Source organism: Pinus tabuliformis, chromosome 7, assembly GCF_031772625.1.
Source record: "Pinus tabuliformis cultivar Carrire ecotype Pingquan chromosome 7, CPIR1, whole genome shotgun sequence".
NCBI classification, from domain to species: domain Eukaryota; kingdom Viridiplantae; phylum Streptophyta; class Pinopsida; order Pinales; family Pinaceae; genus Pinus; species Pinus tabuliformis.
The window spans coordinates 984,747,917-984,755,108 of record NC_142293.1 but is presented as its reverse complement, the minus strand read 5'-3'; the positions used below and the strand labels follow the sequence as shown (position 1 = coordinate 984,755,108).

Genomic DNA, 7,192 nt, shown 5'->3' with positions numbered 1-7,192 from the left:
TGAAGACAACAACAATGTTGGTTTTTACTAGTTGGGTTTTCCACCTAATATCTAGTGTCTATGTTTTCTTGATGATGTTCTAATGTATTTTCTAATGATTACTTCTTGAGTGGCTCATGATTGATAATTGTTACTCTTATATGTGGCTATATGCTACTCATTAATTGTTGGTACAATTGATGGTTTGTAAAGAAAAGAAAAACTAGGCAAAATTTAATTTAATATGAAATACTAATTCATCCCTCCCTCTCAGTATTTCTATCAGTCTAAGCTTCCAATGGGGTCATGTGAGGTTCTCCTTTTGTAAATGCAACCAAACCTTATCACCAACCTGAAACTTTTGTGGAACCCTTTGTTGGTCATGTCACTACATGTACTTGGCATTGACGTTCTACAATATATTCTGAATCCACTACTGGAGGTGTTGGATCCATTTAACAAATTTCATATTCTATATTCCTTGACCTGAGTGTGGGAGGACTCTCCTAGTGGCGATGCAATGGGAATAGCTACATCAAGTAGGGCCAATGGTTGAAACCCCAAGCACACCTAAAACAGAGTATGGCTAATAGAGCTATGGAGGGCTCTATTATAGCTATGTTAAACATATGGAAGGATTTTCTCTCATGCGCATGGATGCTTGCAGTTGCACATGTGCAAGATATGCATAATCATCTTGTTGACCACTTTTGTTTTTCCATTATTTGGGGATTAAAGGAGATCAATTTGGTCAACTTGGTATACATTAGAGACGACAAGCTAGATTAGAAGGTAATGAGGAACCTACCATCCCTATTTGAAATAATGGTCTAAGGTAGCAAAAAATGAACCCAAGTGTGCTCAAGGAAAAGTTTAGTAGTGGCTTTTGTTATGCTATTCTTCTTATATGGTGCCAAATTGGCCATCTTAGAGAATTGGTCAACAACCACAAGCACATAATTGTTACCATTCTTGGTGGAGGGAAAACATGACATGTAATCCATGAAGAGTGACTCTTGGGGCTTGTCAAAGGTAATTATAGGAGTGTAAAAGTTCCACTTCTTAATGGATGGTTTATCAATGGCATATGTAGTGCACGATTTGATGTACAAGTAGATATCATGTCAAAGCTTTGGATAGTTGAAATAATTTTAGTATTTCCATTGTCTTCTCCATACCAAAGTTCCCTACAACCTAACTCTAACGTGCCTCCTAGATCACTTTGGCATGATCACTTGAGGGAACACAAAGGTGTTCCAAGTAACACAAGAGTGATCCTAGAAATAGAAATATGAAACTTGTTTTCCTATGATCAACCTCTAATATGTGGCAATGAAGTCAAATTTATTATTGTATAATTCTAGCCACTCAAAAATCTCATGCCCTCGAAAACTATAATTAAAACTATAATTAACATGATAACCACAAAAGATAATAAAAATTAACAAAATACATTTCTTCCTTAAAACCTTACCTTTTTAATTCACATGTGATATAAATTACAAGATAGAACCGACATAAATTTTGTTACATAAGACTGTAAGTCTTCCAAACTCGAACAAATTTGGAAGCAAGGAAGCAAAATTTGGAGAATGGAAACCGAAAAATTAAATAAAACTAAATAAATAAAAAATTTTAAACATAAAAAGATAAAGCCTATTGGTACTATATTTTTTTTTTTTTTCAAAATAGAGGTGAACATCGTCCAAACACTTGAAAAGCTCAAAGATAAAAATATCAATATATTCAACGAAACGTCGAATTCACTCCACTAAAATATTATGATTATAATTATAATCAATGAATTCACTTCACTAAAATATGACTAAGTTCGGTGATGACCGTAGGTCTTCGCTTTTCGATTAACAGCTGAAACGTGAGGGACTCCCCTGCCAGCGTGGTCCTCAATTCATGGTCACGAGCCAATGGACCATCCCCAATGGCAATTTACAGGCTCCATGATCCTGTCCGGAGTCCTTACAACGAGTGCTGGCTGGGGTTCACACTTGTTGACACTTGCTTAAAAATACTACCATCAATGCACGATTAAATCCACAATTTCTTATTCTCATATCATACATTCAATCAGTATTGCTGAATCTCTCTAAAACACTAAATAAAACAACAACATCATCATCATATACGTGTACTTTCAGAGCCCTCCGGGCGACCTGAGGGCTGGAATAGCAAAGAGCTCGAAGCGTCGTGGCATCGTTACGCCAAACGATTCACTCATATCCAGCTCCCCCTCGATTCCATCCTTACATTCCAAACTCCAATTGAAGCAATACATCAAGTGTGAAAATGCGAGGCTGACTACTTCAAGAGCCAAAGCCATCCCTGGACATCCTCTCCTCCCAGATCCGAAGGGAATGAGCTCAAAGTCCCGACCTCGCACATCTATATTTGCGTTTCTGCCATCCACCTCCATAAACCTCTCCGGCTTGAATGCCAAAGCGTCCTCTCCCCACGCACCCCGATCTCTGCCAATCGCCCACGCGTTGACTATGACCCTCGTTTTCGCCGGAATTGGGTATCCCGCCACAGTGCACGCCTTGGTCGACTCGTGAGGAAGCAGCAGCGGAACTGGCGGATGCAATCTCAGCGTTTCCTTCACCACACATTGCAGGTACTCTGCACCCACCACATCACACGCTCTTAATCGCCCATGTTTGCCCACTGTTGCGTCCACCTCTTCCTGCACCCTCGCCATTACACCAGAATTCTTCAACGTCTCCGACATCGCCCACTCCAAAGTAATTGCTGTCGTATCAATTCCAGCAGTGAACATATCGAAAAGAAGGGCTTTGATCTCGCTCCTGCTGCTTAATTTTCTGTTTTTCTCGTCGGCCGCCCTCTCAGAGATGTCGAGCAGCACGTCCACAAAATCGTTCCCGCCTTCGCCGTTTGCCTCAGTACCGTTTTTAATGTGCTCATCGATAACCTCCTCCATCAACACATCGAATTCTGCCTGCATTTTCTTCATGCGCCCTCTGATGCGCTGCATATCCAGCCAAGATAACCAACGTATGAAATCTCCGATATAAAAAGCACCCGTAAGAGGCGACATATTCCTCACAAATTCCCCCAATCTCTTAATGCTTCCCAAATTCTCCGGCGCGTCGGTCCTATATATTCTGCCCATCAGCATTCTGCAAATTATATTTGTCATGAAGGACAGCAGCGCCTTGCTCACATTCACAGGCTTCGCCCCATTCTCACTTTCCTTCCAAATAGAGCGGATCATTTCAGACACCTCCTCGTCCCGCCCTGATTGGAAGGACTCGATTCTGTTGGCAGTGAAGAGTTCTAGAATGCATATTTTTCTGGTTTGCCTCCAATAATCTCCATACGGGGCCAACGCCACGTCCTTGAAATTGTAGGCCATATATTTCCCTGCGGCGGTTGCAGGTCGGCTGGCAAACACCAAATCATGAGTCTGCAGAAAATGTTTGGCCATTTCAGGCGCAGAAACCACCAGTGTAGGGACTGAACCCAAGCGCAGATACATAATGGGACCATATTTGTCAGCAAGGTCTTTCAGAGCACGAGGTGGCAAATTTCCCAACATATGCAGATTCCCGATTATGGGCCACGGAGACGGCCCTGGAGGCAGCTCTGAACTCCTCCGTCTCTTCGACATGAAATGATATATGCAGAAGAAGAAGATGAAGACAAGTACCGTCATTCCAGCTGCATCTGCTTTGGTAACTAAATTCATAGGCAACTTCTCGGATGAACCCATTTTGTCTTCAATAAAATTACGCTCTCTTCTCTCTTCACGCATGTCCGACTTCCTCCGGACTACCACAGCACCTATTTATGGATTTATGCTAATTAAATTAGAGATGCGTGAGTCATTAGCCTTACCCGTAATTTTTGCAGGGACGGTGATCATGAAAGCAGCTGGCCAGCCTGTTCAATATTTCTTTTCAATATCTCCTGCAAACGCACGTTTCTTTATTAGCGTTGACCCGTAATTTTTGCAGTGGGGGTGATCATGAAAGCAGCTGGCCAGCCTGTTCAATATTTCTTTTCAATATCTCCTGCAACTAACTGGACGTCTCTTTATTCTGCATCCCAAAACTCTGAAAGCGACCCATACAGTCAACGTGTAACATCTCCCCTAAGTTACTCATGAAAGAATCATAAATAAGTTAATTACTCATTACCAAAGAGTTGCTTAAATTTTAAGAGTCAAGTCAAATTGAGTTAAGTCGAATTCGGTTAAGTCATAGTGGAATAGTTGGTTAAATTTAAGGAGTTTAGTGTGTGAATGTATGTCATTTTTTTTTAAAATCAAATTTGTTGTGTTCAGTAAAATATTGGTAACTTGTGTGTTTTTGGCTCTTTTACCTTTCCAACAAATTAATATCAAAACTAAAATCACAGAACTTAAAAAAATTTAAACCAGAGCTGATTCAGAGTATCTGCAACAACCGCAGGTTGCAGAGCCTGACTGTCCGAGATCTTATCGTTCCAAAGGGTCAGAGATTCTGCAGCCTCAGCTTGCACAACCCCAGAGTGATAAAATGGTCGAAAGCTTTTCCGCCAAGCGATTTCAGATAAGGTCCGATTTGCAGCAGCAACGTCATCGTGAGCAAATTTCAAAGGTCTTAATTTAGAGTAAAGAAAGCTGCTGCTCTTGCCGCCGCGACAATTAGCTTGAGCAGCCCGCAAGCAAGCCGTCATCTTAACAATTTATTGATGGTTTGAAGCATAAACAAAAGAAACCTAACCTAGCATTAGAGTGGTCAAAGGTTTTACATGTGAGAACTTTTAAAGCTTTGAAAATAAAGTCATATATTGAGATGGTAGGGTGCTAAGGTCAAAGTGGACTTAATAAAATGTTTTGAAAAGGAGGAGGCTTTGCTATAAGTTTTAAAGGTTTCGGAAGGATATATTTGAAAGGGTTGTTTATTAAAGAAATATATTAAAGCTTTGTTTTTTTAAAGAGGTTGAATTGAATAGTTTTTTAAAGTTATTTGTATTAAACGAAAGATACGAGGATGTATGGTTTAAAGAATTTTTTAGGTGTAATTAATCAATTTATAAATAAAGTAATTTAAATAATAAAACAAATCAAAATTGAATTTTTAATGTTAAATTTGACATAAAATTTTGTTCAAAAATAAACTAATACGTTGGACCATACTTGCTACATGATACCATACTTGCTACATGAATAATAATATAATTTTTTTTTATAATCAATTTAATTTTACATTTTTTTTTTTTTTTCTATTTTTCTTGACAATGTATCAAGTTGTTCTATTTCATTTTTTTTTTTATTTTTTTTTTTTTTTATAATATAATATTATATATTAACTAGGATCTTGTAATTTTTCCCGAATTCCAATGTCAATTTGTTGGAAAGAAAAAAAACTAAAAAACAAATTTAACAAACTACAACTTTTTTATTAATCACACAAACTTGATTATTTCTTTTTTATTTATAACTTTTTTTAAACTTGTATAAAAAACTTTTACGATACACCCATTTAGTACCCTACCATAACCATTATAAATAAAACTTATAATAAGACTTTAATTAAAACTCTTACTAAAAAAACTTTATACATATAACACTTACAAAAAAAGCTTGTCACTTATACTGCACATGAGTTTAAACTTTCGAATGCCGAGTTTTAAGGCCTCGCTTGAGTTTCAGCACATGGTCCGGCGTGGTTTCGAATTACTATGTAGCATTTTGACTGGCGGTCACAGATAAGATATGTGCGCACCCTCGACATCTGCGCACTTGACCTGAATTCCCCAACATATAGAAATTGCACACTTAGCCCGAATTTTGGAGGATTTGTGGTTCTTTTACTAATTAAGTGAGGATTTCGCACCACTTGTGCAATGTTATCCTCATAACTATGTGACAATTTTGCAACACAATTTTTTCAAAAAAATGGTTGTTTTCTTTTCTTGGCTGTTATGCAAGAGGGAGTGACATGCATAAGCAAGATGTGTCACAATCTATTGAGTCAGTCGCAAATATGAGAGTAGATAAGCAAGACTTTTATAGGACAACAGAGCTTGGAGAATCCTACTCAAAAGTGGATGATGGTCATCAAGGCCATAAAATTGAAACACATTATGCAAGAATGCATATGGATGAAGAAGATGCAACAAAGATTTTAAAGAGAGAAGTTCAAGCTTTTGTATGTGATGCAGAGCAAGAACATGTAAATGCTCAAGGACTCCACTGTAACATGGATGGTGCAGATGATGGTGAATCTCACTGTGATGGAACACATGTGGATGATGACTGCAAAGTGAGATGTGAATTTGTGAATCCAACCACAACTAATGGATTTGGTGAAGCTGAAATTGTTAATGAGCACATGCATGCTCAGATATCCCACAATAGAGTGGATGGAAATTATGGTGATGTTAACTTTGATGAAGAACAATTAACTAGTGATGAGTGGTTGCACATGATGCAACAAAAAGCTCTTATTGATATGTTTTTATTTGGTGAGAGAAACCTACTTGGGTCTAAAAGCGAAGTGGAAGACAACATGTTAGTAGTAGCTAGTGATTTCAAAGAAGATGAAAATGAAGTGATTCAACAATTTTTGATGAGAATATCCACTGACAACATAATAGTGGAACATAGCCTCGATGTAGTGGAAGAGAAGGTAGAGAAGGAAGAGGAAGAGAAGAAAGCTCTCACTGTAGAGCATAAAGAAGATATTTCTAACATTGATCTTGAGTGTGCAAAGTACAAGAAAAAAACAATAGTACTTGATGATGAAAGTGAAGAGAAAGAGATGGACATTTCTGAAGACAAAGATGAAAGCATTGAAACAATTTTTCAGCAATGGAGTCAAGAAGAGATAAGATTTTTCTATCAAGAAATATGGCAGAAAGAAAGTCAGGAATATGAAGCACAAGAAGTAGAGCAAAGAAGACAATTTGAAGATGCAATGTTGTGGAAGCAGTCCATGGTTGAACAAATATTTGAAGAGGAAGGTGTAGAAGATAGGATCATATTGTTTTTCTGCACAAATTCAAGACAAGTCAAAGAAACATTGCAGTAGCAACAAGTAAAGAAATATGGAGCCTACAACAAGAAGGTGCAACTAAGAATGAAGCAATTTCGAGGATATAGAATCTGGAAGCAGAGAAAAAGAACATGCAAAATTGTCAAAGTTTTGAGTCATTGTAAGCCTAACTGAGACATAGACTAGCAGGCATAATT

General features: G+C 37.9%; 1 pseudogene; it reads right to left on the bottom strand.

Annotated features, from left to right (window-relative positions):
- Positions 1-1,684: 1,684 nt before the first annotated feature.
- On the bottom strand, positions 1,685-3,755 carry LOC149250906 (cytochrome P450 750A1 pseudogene; annotated as a pseudogene).
- Positions 3,756-7,192: the final 3,437 nt, after the last annotated feature.